Source organism: Salvia splendens, chromosome 11 (assembly GCF_004379255.2).
Source record: "Salvia splendens isolate huo1 chromosome 11, SspV2, whole genome shotgun sequence".
Lineage (NCBI taxonomy): Eukaryota > Viridiplantae > Streptophyta > Magnoliopsida > Lamiales > Lamiaceae > Salvia > Salvia splendens.
Window position 1 is genome coordinate 24,023,210 of NC_056042.1, and position 13,058 is coordinate 24,036,267.

The following is a 13,058-nucleotide window of genomic DNA, read 5'->3' on the forward strand; positions in this document are numbered from 1 at the left end:
TAAAACTGACACCATACTACTTATCAATTACTACTGCCCAATATATCAGGAATATTGGTTACGAAAAACCCGCACATACTGATAAGTCAAAGCAGCATATGATTAAATAACGTGTGCCCTATATTATTACAAAGATAGAGAAATATTAAATCTCCAAGAGATCGTCTTACAGTAGATAGCAATAAAGACGTGTCCATATTTTAGATCATTTCAATGCTATACCACACCAGTGTCACTAGTCATTCTCAAGGTAAAGACGACTTTCGGATGGACACTGCAACCTTTCGCGATAGGTAGCCAAAGTCTATCTAGGTTGTGAAAAGGTTTTACTTTTACATGGTTCTGGCTGGGTTACCTACTGTGATGACCTGTTCCACGACCCAGCCTTCAATGTAGAAAACTTAGACTGATTTTACTTTCCAGCGTTAATTATATAATTAAATATATAATTAAAGACGGTCAATACTCATTAAAGTAAAATACACATCATGAAGAAAACATTTATTATTCTCATTAAATGAGAAGAGTTTACAATATACAAGCAATTTATCAAATTCATAATAAACTCAAAAAATGTTTTTTAGTATATATGTTCCAACAGTGGTCTCCTTTATAGCCTCTGTAATAGCTATGTATTCTGATTCGGTTGTAGAAAGAGCTACAATGTGTTGGAGTTGGGATTTCCAACTAATGCAAGATCTGCAAACAGTAAACATATAGGAAGTGGTGTACTTCCTCTTATTCTTGTCATTAGTTTAATTAGAATCCACAGAACCACGAATCTCAACACCAGGTTCACACTAAGAGAAACAAAGACCATACTTAGAAGTATTCTTTAAATATGTAAGCAACCACTTAAGACCTTCCCAATGCACATGGCCTGGGTTTGACATGTATCTACTCAATCAAGAAACAACATAGGCAATATCAGACCTAGTACTAACCATAAGATTCATCACAGAACTAATAGCATTAGAATAACCTTCCTCATAGCTTTGATTTCAGACTCAATTTTAGGACAAAGATCCTTTCTCAGCATGAAATGTGCAACCAGAGGAACAAAATCATGTTTCACACAAAGCATATTAAACTTCTCAAGAATTTTTGCACATAAGGCTCCTAGTGAAGAATCAAGAGTAGAGGACTTGTATCTCACCTTAGTAGTTGCATTTACAGTAACTCTTTGCTGCTATTACTACAATTGAACCTGCTATTGTTTCATGCTTCACCAGAATGCTTATTACAATTCTGCTAATGTTTGTGCGATGATGATGAGACTCGAAAATAACAAGCAACATGATTTGGTCTAGGTTTATAGAATTTGACATTGAATCTTTAATATGAAAATGATACTTGTTACACGTATGATTTCTCATGATTGCTTTGTTGTTTTCTCTAGTATATGATCCAATTATCCAATTATTTAAACTTCAATCTTAAAGGACCAGAAAGGGAACTTCTTCAGCTGGCAATCTTTGGGGAGCTGTTGTGCTTTGACTTGGACTATGACTTGTGTATTTTCCCTTTCGAGAAATGATATGCTATATACCTTATGTGAGCTCCACTCTCGTTTAACGCATTTTTAACATTGTTCGTTTTGATTTATATATTTAGTTTGATTCTAATACATTAAAAAATATTATTGAAGTTTTTAATTTCACAAAATTCATAAAAATCAAAAATCGATTTGCTCGTTTATTAATTTATTTGAAGTTACAGAGAAAACGAGCAAATCGATCTTTGATTTTTATGAATTTTGTGAAATTAAAAACTTCAATAACATATTTAATGTATTAGAATCAAACTAAATATATAAATCAAAACGAACAACGTTAAACGTGCATTAAACGAAAATGGTGCTCACATAAGGTACGTAGTATATCATTCCTCTTTACATCTCTATGCACCCTTTTAGTCGCACCAAAGTTGTTTTCCAATCTGCATATTTCCTACTGTTGTAAGTAACTTTTTTAGCATAGTAGAGTATACATAGATGCTTAGTTCTCAAATTTCACACAGGAAGAAGTAATAAAGGTTCCAGCTGCAGTATTCTCCGATTACTGTGAAGAAGCTTGTAATCTTGCAGCTTCATTGTTGAAGATTAATCGGAGGTGCTGTTGTTCGATTGATTGTAGAAGATGAATGAGAAAATTGAGAGATTATATTCAATTCTTGGAGAGAAATTACAAAACGAGATTGGGGAAAAACTATTCAAATCAACTCACATATTTTTTTCTCATAAAGTGCTGATTGAAAACTATCCAACTAGTTTGATTTAATCTTCACTAATCTCCCAATTGAACGGTCCCTTCTTCACAGCGGGGATGATCCTATTCCATCACTAACTTGGTATTAGTTATTGCAGCTAAGCAATTAACTCCTACAAATCTCCACCTTCATTGCTTAGATGAGATATTAGACATTACTGCTTGCACAAACTCACCAGCCTCAAACACAATTCGAACTTCTCCCTAGGCAGTGATTTTGTCAGCATGTCTGCAGGGTTCACTGCTGTGTCTACCTTGAACAGCTTCACCCATCCATTTTCTACTTCCTTCCTCACGAAATGCAGCCGCACATCAATGTGCTTGCTGAGCTCATGAAACACTTGATGCTTTGCTAAGCTCAAAGCACCATTGTTGTCACAGCCTATAGGCACTGCTTCCTGCTCCACCCCAAAGTCAGCAGCCACACCTCTTAGCCATGGACTCTCCTTCACTGCTGCTGTCAAAGCGATGTATTCAGCTTCAGTCGTGGAGAGAGACACCACATTTTGTAAACCTGACTTCCAGCTTACAGCCGCACCATACATGGTGAAGATGTACCCAGATTGGGATTTTCTAGTATCCACACTCCTTGCAAATTCACTGTCACAAAAACCAATCAGAGCATATTTCTCATTGGAGTTGCTACTTTTGAACAAGATCCCCACATCTCCGGCTCCTTTCAGATACCTAAGGATCCACTTCAAGGCCTGCCAATGTTCCCTCCCATGGTTGCTCATATATCTGCTAGTATAGCTGATTGCCTGTGCTACATCCGGCCTAGTTCCAATCATGGCATACATCACACCCCCACCACATTTGCGTATGTCATGGTTTGCATTTCCAGTTTCTCCTCCTTGCTCTTTGGTGCTTGTTCCACTGACAGTCTGAAATGCTGTGCAGTGGGAGTTGCTGTCACCTTTGAATTTTCCATTCTGAATCTCTTCAACACTCTTGATATGTAGTCAGTTTGATTCAGCCAGATTTCCCTTCTCTCTATGTTTCTCACAATATTCATACCAAGAATCCTCTTGGCTCCACCCAAATCCTTCATATCAAAAGCTAGGTTCAAATCATCTTTAACTTTATAAACTTCAAGCTTTGATGCACCTGCCACTAGCATGTCATCAACATATAAGAGTAAATAAGCAACTGCAACCCCTTTCCTTTTCTTGATGTAAACACATTCATCATAGTTGGACCTCTCAAATCAATTGCTCAACACATAATCATCAAACTTCTTGTGCCACTGTCTACTAGCCTGCTTTAGGCCATATATGCTCTTTTTGAGCAGACACACTTTGTTCTCCATTCCATGCTTGACAAAACCTTATGGCTAGCACATGTAGATGGTCTCCTCTAGATCCCCATGCAAAAATGCAGTCTTGACATCCAATTGTTCAACCTCCCAGTCAAGTTTTGCAACCACAGCCAGCATGATCCTAATTGATGTGTGCTTAACCACATGTGAGAACACTTCATGATAATCAATGTCTTGCTCTTGTGTGAATACACGAGCTACTAATCTTGCCTTGAACCTGATTAGCTGGTTATCTGCAGACTCAATTTTCTTTTTAAACAACCATTTGCAGGTGACTAGCCTTCCACCCTCCACCTTATCAACTAAGACCTAGGTGCCTTTCTTGATGAGGGTATCAATTTCATCAATCATAGCTTTCAGCCACTTATCTCTATCTCTGCAGTTCATAGCTTCCTTATATGAGCCTGGTTCAGAAAACTCAATCTCCTCTGTCACACATAAAGCAAAGTATAACACCTCAGTATCGGCATACCTAGCTGGAGGTTTCACATTCTTTCTTCTGCACAGCAGCTTCCTCATCAGTCTGCCTCTGGTTCTCCACCTCAAACTGAGCTACCTGCTGAGACTTTTATACTAATTTGTCTGAATTCTTGAAAGGCATCTCTGACTCTACAAAAGTCATATCCCTACTCACCAAGATCTTATGGTTTCCAGGCTCTATATACCAAAGCCTATAACCCTTCACACCTTGTTGGTACCCCAGCATAACACACCTTAAGGCCCTAGCAACCAACTTGGTTTGCTTCATGTATGCAAAAGCCTTGCAGCCAAATGTCTTGAGGTGAGAATAGTCCCCATTGAAGGGGTTGGTAGCGGAAGCGTGCGTTCTAATTGATCACATAAAACTGATCTATTTAACAGATTATTTAGACAAATTCTATTCGCATAATTATCACATGTATCATGCTCATAGCTTGAATTTTAAACATGCTTTAGAATAAATAATCCCTAAAACATGCATACTACGGAGTTAGCCAATTTACCTTGTTGATTCACTTACGAATCGAAGATGGCTTGCTTCTTCTCCACGTGAAGATGTTGAGAACTCGACCTCGGATCTTCTGACTGGTGTCCTGGACTGTACACTGATATTTGTGTTGGCAAATCTCACCAGTGTACTAGGACTTAAATAACGAAGACAGAAATCTGCTCACGGAAGGAGAGCAATTTTCGATTCTCTCTCTAAACAGAGGGGGACGAAAATTATGATGTGGAAAAGTTGTGTTTTCTGTCTCCTTTATTCTCCTATTTATATTAAGTCACATATTGGGCTCAGTTAGGGATCTAAGGAAGAATTTGGACATGGCCTCACTCAATTAGCTTTTTACTAATTAAATTGAACCCACAATTTAATATAAGCTTATATTGGAATATTGCAAGCAGCCACTACATAAGTAATATTGCACTGGCTTTCCAAATCCGAAATTACAAGTATTCCGGGTTTCATTTTATTTGTTTAATTCATTTCCCGCGCTTAAGATAGAAACATCCATTAATTAATTAATGTCTGCTATGGACTTAATTAATTAACATATTTTAATTTCCAAGAGTGGACTTAGCAAGAAACTCTTATTTATTATTCATAGAGTAATCAAACTCCAACTAGCTATGTTCCGAATAATAAAACCTTGTTTCAAGCTCCTCTTGTGGATGTTATTAAACGAGACTATCCTCGCGCACGATTCAACATAATAGCAATCCTAGCACCGCCAGATAATGATCACCATTACCTAATATACCTGGATCGTTGGGTGACGAAAAACCCACACCTTTGGTAAGTCAAAGTAGTAGATACTCAATATCGTATGCTCAATGCTAACGTACATTGATTAAGAAATTAATTATCAAGACCTCGTCTTTCAGTAGATAGCATAAAGACTCGTCTTGCTGTTAGATCCATTCAGTGCTATACCACACCAACGTCATCTTATTTCAATAAGGCTTAGAAATAATCGGACTGACATTGTAACCTTTCACGATAGGTAGTCTAGGCCTATCTAGGTTGTGAAATTCATATTTTTCTTTGTTCGGGACTGACCGCGTACCTTAAATTAAGCGCAGCCCACAACCGGTCTACCTTAAATTGTTATGTTCGCTTATACATTTAAATATGCAATAAACATTCATTAAATGTAAAATATAACAACATTATGATAAAAATAATCTGTTGCATTCATTGGAAAATACTCCCTCCGTCCCTGAAAATTTGTCCCAAGTTACCATTTCGGCCCGTCCCTGAAATTTGTCCCACTTCAAACTTACTAAAAATGGACATATCTATTTACTCCTCCGCATTATTGTTATTTGCATTTTGGCCCTCTCTCACTTACAATCGAGTGAATGCATTTTGCATCCCACCCTTTCGTCTCCCTCATTACTCCACCGCTTCCTTCACTCTACACAACCACCCACCGCCTCCTTCATCAATGCACAACCACCCCACCGCCTCCTTCATCAATGCTACACAACCACCCTCCATCGTCTCCCTCATTTAAATCGTCGACAGCCACCCCCTTCCACCCATCCGCCTCCTTTCCTCCACTGAAACCCTAGGTCCTGGAACACCTCCTTCCTCCACGATTTGGTTTTCATGCAACATTCACCTCATCTAGCCCCGATCGAAAACCCTAATTTTCGCTGAACCTTCGCTTCCATCCTAATGTCTCACGAAAACCCTAATTTTGGTGAGGAGGCTGGAGATCCCAATTCCTGGGCTGGTTTGTCGGCCGATGATCTGGACGACATGGTTGTCCCAGACACGCCAGAGTATCTGTGGCCATCATACCCCCCCCATTGTCGCCCCCTATCACGCCGGAACCTTTACCGACACCGTTGTCCCCGAAACGGAACCGGAGAACCTCCCCCACCTGAGATGTTTGTGTACTATGGCTCTGAACGCCCATACTACGGTCCACCCCCCAGCCACCCCCTACCTCGGTCCAACCCCTCCAGCCACCCCACACTACGGTCCACCCCCCCAGCCACCCCCTACTACGGTCCACCTCAAGCTTCCCCCATCATGTATTCGGCTGTTGAGAGAGAAATGTTTGCGATCTTGCTGCCTAGGTTTTTGGATCTAATCTAAGTATGTTGTCCCTCAAATTCCTATATTTCGGCTGATGATTTGTGTTTGGATGTTGTGGTTGGTCGATGGGTTGGAGGCTGGGGTTTTGGATGGATTTAGGGTTTTGAGACTGGGGGTTTAGATGGGATTGGAGGCTGGGGTTTAGATGGATAATAGGTTTGGAGGCTGGATGTTGTGGGTGTTGATGGGTTTGGAGGCTGGGGGTTAGGATTGTTCTTTACACTGGAGGCTGTGGGGTTGGATGCCATGTTTGATGTTTACACTGGAGACTATGGGTTTGGAGGATGTGGGAATGAAGACTTTGGTTTTTGCATGATGCTGCTGTTGTGATTGTGATGAATGGTTATGCTACTTGTGTTGCTCATACTGAGGCTTTTGCATTATTTGTTGTGTTTGATGTGTTCTGTGTTATGATGTTGTATGGTTTGCTGATGCTTGTGTGGTCCCTGTGACGATTTTGTTGTGTTGCATGTTGCTGAGTTGTTCTTATTAATAAGCCACCCATGTTCTATGATTAGGAGGCTTGTCTGTCCATGATTTACACATGCTATCTGAGGGATTAAGCTTAAAAAACCATACACATTCATGATATAAACACTGGCACATTACAAGTCACCCCTTTACAAGGTTAGGAGACTGTTATGTGTGATAGGGACCCTTAGAAGCCACCCCTATACAGGTTTGGAGGCTGGCCTATGAAGAAAGATTTCTGAGGGATTAGGATTTTAGAAGCCACCCCTACATTGGTTTGGAGGCTTTACAAAATGACAAAAACAGTTGAATAGCATAAGCCACACCTAATTCTGAGGCTTACTCAACCAACTGACAAAAAGTATGATTCCTACATGATTACTTATAAGCCCACAGCTTCTGTGACACCTGAGATGTCATAATTTGTACTCACATCTTGCTCTGGCTGTTGGAGGTATGCCACAACTGCCTTAACAACTCCTTCTTCAACGTCTAATGCTTGTGGCAGTGTCCCCGTCCTTGCTAACCTCTCTTTATTCATGTGTGGAGTCTTGTATCCATTGTACCCTTGCACCTTAAGAATCTCAGTTAGATAACCTTGTAGAGTAAGGAAAACATTATTGAGTGTGTATGGGCTAAGTTCATCAAAGGAGCTAAGCACATTCCTCAACAACTCATCCACTCCCTTAGCCACCTTATCATCCTGTAGAGATTAGATTGCTCTAAAATATCCCAAATCCAACACATTGCAATCTGGGGATTGTGGTGGTTGGCACCTGATGTGAAACTTGAATCCATCTGAGGATGCTACTGCCAGAAAGTCAGCATCATTGTGGTGTATATGATGCTTGGCATTGTCTTGTTGTATGAATATCTCCTTGCTCATATTCTCTGGCCATTTTGTCTTGATTGCTGGTATGATCTACACAAATATGATACGTTACTATGTGATTGTATACATAAAGAAATCAGAAAGTGTACCTTCTGAATTAGGCATGCTCTCATCACTTCCTTGTTAACTGATTGAATTGGCTTTGTCTCCAGAGTGCCTCTTGGTCTGTTCTTGGACTTCCTCTTTGTTGGCTTCATAGTTGTGAATGGAAATATGCCTATTTTTCCATAAAAAATGACTTCTCCATTTTCTGCAAAATGTGGCCTACACATAGCACACATAAACATTACCTTTGTAATGAACCTCTTTGACTTACATGCTATGTAAGGCTCTGTTTCACCAGGCAGCAGGTAGTACCTTTCTGAGGTCTTAGTCATGTAAAACCATTTTTCATCTATGTGCACCATATTGTGCATTGGGTGATATTTTAGCATACCATTGGCTATGAGGGGTTGAATATGGCTTAGACTCCATCTCATTCTGGCAACTTTGTTTGAAGAAGTAAGTATAGGCTTTATGGCATTTGTGTGTGGCCTTAGTTGGTGTTCTTTCACAAACCTACCAACTGTGCTCTTGCTTACATCAAGTTTATAAGCAAGCTTAAAGATGTTAGATCTCTCAAGAACTGACAGCTCTCTTACCTTGGCAGCATCAAGCTGGAATTTGTCTTTGTGCTCATATCCCTTAACTCTGCCTCTTATGTTGACAGGTACTCCACTCTAAATTTAGAGTTTTGCTTCTACCCAAATTCTCTGGGCTATCTTCCTGCTAACACCAAACTGTGTTGCTGCCTTTTGAATAGCTCCATGTGGTACTTCTCCTGTCTTGCTCCATTACAGCAGTGTCTGTGCTAGCAGATTTTTTTTTGCTGGTTGGTATTATACGTGAGTCTCTTCCAGCAGGCTCCTCCTCCATAGCCCAGTGATGAAAACTTTCTGAGGGCACTAGTTCTACAAAACTGAAGTTGTAGTTAGATGTAGTCCTATTATAGCTATGTTTAGCTTGAAATTCCCTCCATATTGTGGGTTGTAAATTGTGTTCCCTCCATTAGTTTGAATTGTTTTTCCTCTTTGGAGTAGGTAGTTGAGGTATGGCCTCTCAACATGTATGGTATATGGTGCTAGCCCTATCATTTGGAAATGCAGAGACATGGTTGTATGTATGTGATCCATATTTGTGTGGTTTTGAAGAATTTTCACTGCACTGGATTTGAACATATGTTTGCAGGGTGATATCCCCAAAAATGTCTCATTCATTGTTACTCACAGATTTTCTAATCACATTGATTATTTAATCACATTAATTATCGTATTAATCCATTTAATCACATTCATTTTGTAATCACAACATTAAGTAATCACAATAATTAGTTAACCACGTTAGTTTCGCATTAATTTCGCATTACTCCTTTTAAGCGCAACATTAATTAATCACACATGTGATTAATCACAAATGTAATTAATCACAAATGTAATTAATCACACTAATTACTTCACCACATTATTTTCGCATTACTCTTCTTATTCACAGATTTTTTAATCACAATACTTGTGTAATCACACAATTAATTAATCACATTAATTATCGAACCAAATTAATGTTGCATTAATCCTTTAATAACCTTTATTAGTTTATGCCATTAATTATTTAATCACACCTCATTTCAACAACAATAAAAGAAATGCATCCATGCGGGACCCACACTCCACTACACTCCTTCATTTAATACAAAGTCAAACAACTCCTTAAAACTCGTGCCCGGTCAAACCAGGACGAATTTTAGGGGACGGGGGGAGTAATAATTATAGTTTTACAGTATTCAATCACTCGAAAGTTGATTTCTAGTATACAAACCCTAAAACCCATAGCCACCATGCCACCTGAGATCTGGAGTGTCCCCATCAATGCTGGAGGATGGACACTTATTGATCAACTTCACTGCAGTAGCTACAGCCTCTGCCTAGAATTATTTCTCTATGCCTGAAGCAAGCAACATACACCTGACCCTCTCCATAATTGTTCTATTATCCCTCTCTGCAACACCATTTTGTTTATGATTCAAAGGGACAATCTTGTGGCTCTTTATGCCTTTACTTTGGAAAAACAACCCAAACTCCTTTGATACACACTCCAGACCATTATCAGTCCTAAGGCCATCCGCAACGCTGTCACTTATCCGTCCCTTAACCGTCCCTTAAATTACTATTTGTGGGCCCCACTGTACTTTTTTACTCCATCTTTTAACTAAGGGACGGAACCTGCAACCCTCCGTCCCTTAAATTACTATTCATTCAATTTCATTTTTTATTTTTATTTCCAACCAAATTCAATTAAAAAAACACACTTCATTAAAAATAAAATAAAATTACAACATAAAATAAAAATACAACTTAAAATTCAAAAAAACAAAAAAAAAACACTTAATTAAAATCCTAAAAAATAAAAATGACATAATTTAAAATACAATTTTAAAGAAAATAAAAAAAACTACTCCGCCGGCGAATCATCCCCCGAAGGCGGTGGAGGTGCACTGAAGCCGTGAGGAGGCGGAACGTCAAGTTGTGCTGCCATAAACGCAATTCCGTTAAGATAGGCTTGGTATTGGGGAGGCGCCATACGGGATGTGTCCGCCATTGTGGCGGTCATGTACATGGACATAAGGGAGTTCGAGGGTCCCCCCGAGCCCGAGCCCGCCTGGCTTGATTCGGCTCGGCCCCTCCTCCCTCTAGCCGCCTTCACTGCATTTCTCCCTTGCGGCCGACAACTCCCACGGGAGGACCCCCCGGCATCGTCTGCCGGGGTCTCAACCTCCTGCGAGGCAAACTCTTGTGGGGCGCTGCCCGAACCGCCCTCACTTGACGAGTATTAGCCACCCGCCGTGTGCTTCGTGCGCTTTGAGGTCGAGCCCGAGCTGGACCGGACATCGCCGACCCACCTTTCCTCGTCTTTGACGACCTCCCAAACATCGACATATTTGAATTGTTTGCCGGTGTCGTCGAAGTAGACTCGCAAAGCCGACCTCAGAATGTCGGCTCCCGTGGCTCCGCTTTGGTAATGAGCCGCTTCATTCTTGTGGATGGCGCAGAATCTTTTGACCTCTCTGTCAACTCGGTCAAAGTGAGCGCGGAGCATCTTATATGTGCTGCGGCGGGACCCCTTCGGCTTAATCTCGTGGTAGGCCTCGATGACCTTTTCCTAGAAGCACTTCCGGGGTTGTTGATTCCCGACGATGGGATCGTACGAGACGCTGATCCAGGCGTTGTACACCGCCAACGTTTCTTTGGGGCCGTACGGATGCCGGCCTAGATCCTCCTCCTCCTCCTCCTTGTCCGCCTCCGCCCTGGAGCTTCCACCGCCTCGGCCTCCTCCCCCGCCTCGGCCTCCTCCACCGCCTCGGCCTTCTTCCGGAGTGGGATCAACGGAATAATCCTCCCGAATCTGGGATAATCCCTGCGAATACATCGGGGCGGAGGGACGGGCGTATGCATCCACGTTAAAATGGGGTGGTTGGTACCCCCCGGCGTCGACGAACCCTGGGAGCCCGGCGTCGACGAACCGGAACCACCACCGAGGACATTGTACATGCCCCTCCAGTCGCCGAACGTGTTGATGTTGAACCCGCCGGAGCCGCCACCGCCAGAGTTTCCGTCGCCGGACATTTTGTGATGAGAGGTTAGATGAAAATTGGAGAGGAAATAGAGATGATTTGGGAAGAATAGATAAGTATTTGTGTGTGAAATGAGGATGAATTAAGAGTATTTATAGAGTAAAAAAAATTTTAAAAAATAAAAAAATTGAAAAAACGATACTATAACGGTAATATTACCGTTTTTCATTTTTTATTTTTTTTATTTAATTCGAATTTTTTTTTAAAAATGAATTATTGTGTCAGCGTTACGATGCCCACTCGCGGGCCGGCGAGTGGGCGTCACGCATGGCGCCGGAGCGCGCCACGTCGTCTCGGCGAGTGGCAAGACGTCTCGCCATTCGTCATGGCGGGACGGAACACGGAACGGTCTGGGGACGAGACGTTGCGCTGCAACACGTCACACCGCCGTCTCGTCCCTTCGTGACGGAATACGGGCGACCCGCGTGACGCGTTGCGGGTGGCCTAAGGCACTTCACCACACACCCTTTCTCTTTCTCAACAACAGCACACCATTCTTTAAATTTAGAGAGAGCTTCAGACTTTTCTTTAAGTATATACACCCAAAACTTCCTAGAGTAGTCATCAATTATAGTCATATAATATTTTCCTCCACCAACAGACAACACAGGGGAGGGCCCCCACAGATCACTATGCACACACTCAAGGGGAGCTTCAGTCATATAATGTTTCGAGGCTTCTTTATCCTTCTTGAACGACTTCTTGCCTTTAAACTTCTTGATGTTCAAACTTTCTGGGGTCGCCTCACCAACCTTGTCCCCACTTCTCTGAAGCTCCCTGGCTCTTAGGGCGGACTGCACCTCCACCAAAGTGACAGTTCCCTCCCTTCCAAACATGATTGCGTCCCTCATTTGATCATACGATTTAGGCAGGGCGTTCAAGAGCAGGATAGCTTTGTCTTCTTCCCCGAGCTTCACATCAATGTTCTCGAGGTCATCGATCGCCTTGTTGAAATCCTCCAATTGCTCCAAGATACTCCTCTCCTCCGTGAACCGATATGAGTAAAGTCACTGCTTCATAAAGAGCCGGTTAGCCAACGACTTTGTCATATACAGCTCCTCACACCTCGCGAGGATTCCTGTCGCCATGGTTTCTTTAGACACCTCTCGCAAGACCTTGTCACCAAGACTCAAAACCACCACGCTAAGCGCTTTAGTGAGTACCTCCGCCCCTTGGTTTTGGCCTTCTCGTCGAGCACTGCATCTGGATCGTCCTTGTTCAACGCGTCTGCCAATCCTTGTTGTATCAGCAACGCTCGGATCTTCATCCTCCAAAGACCGAAATCGTTTTTTCCAGTAAACTTTTGCGCTTCAAATCTTGAAGCCATCACGGTTGATCCAGAGCTCAATCGGTGTCAG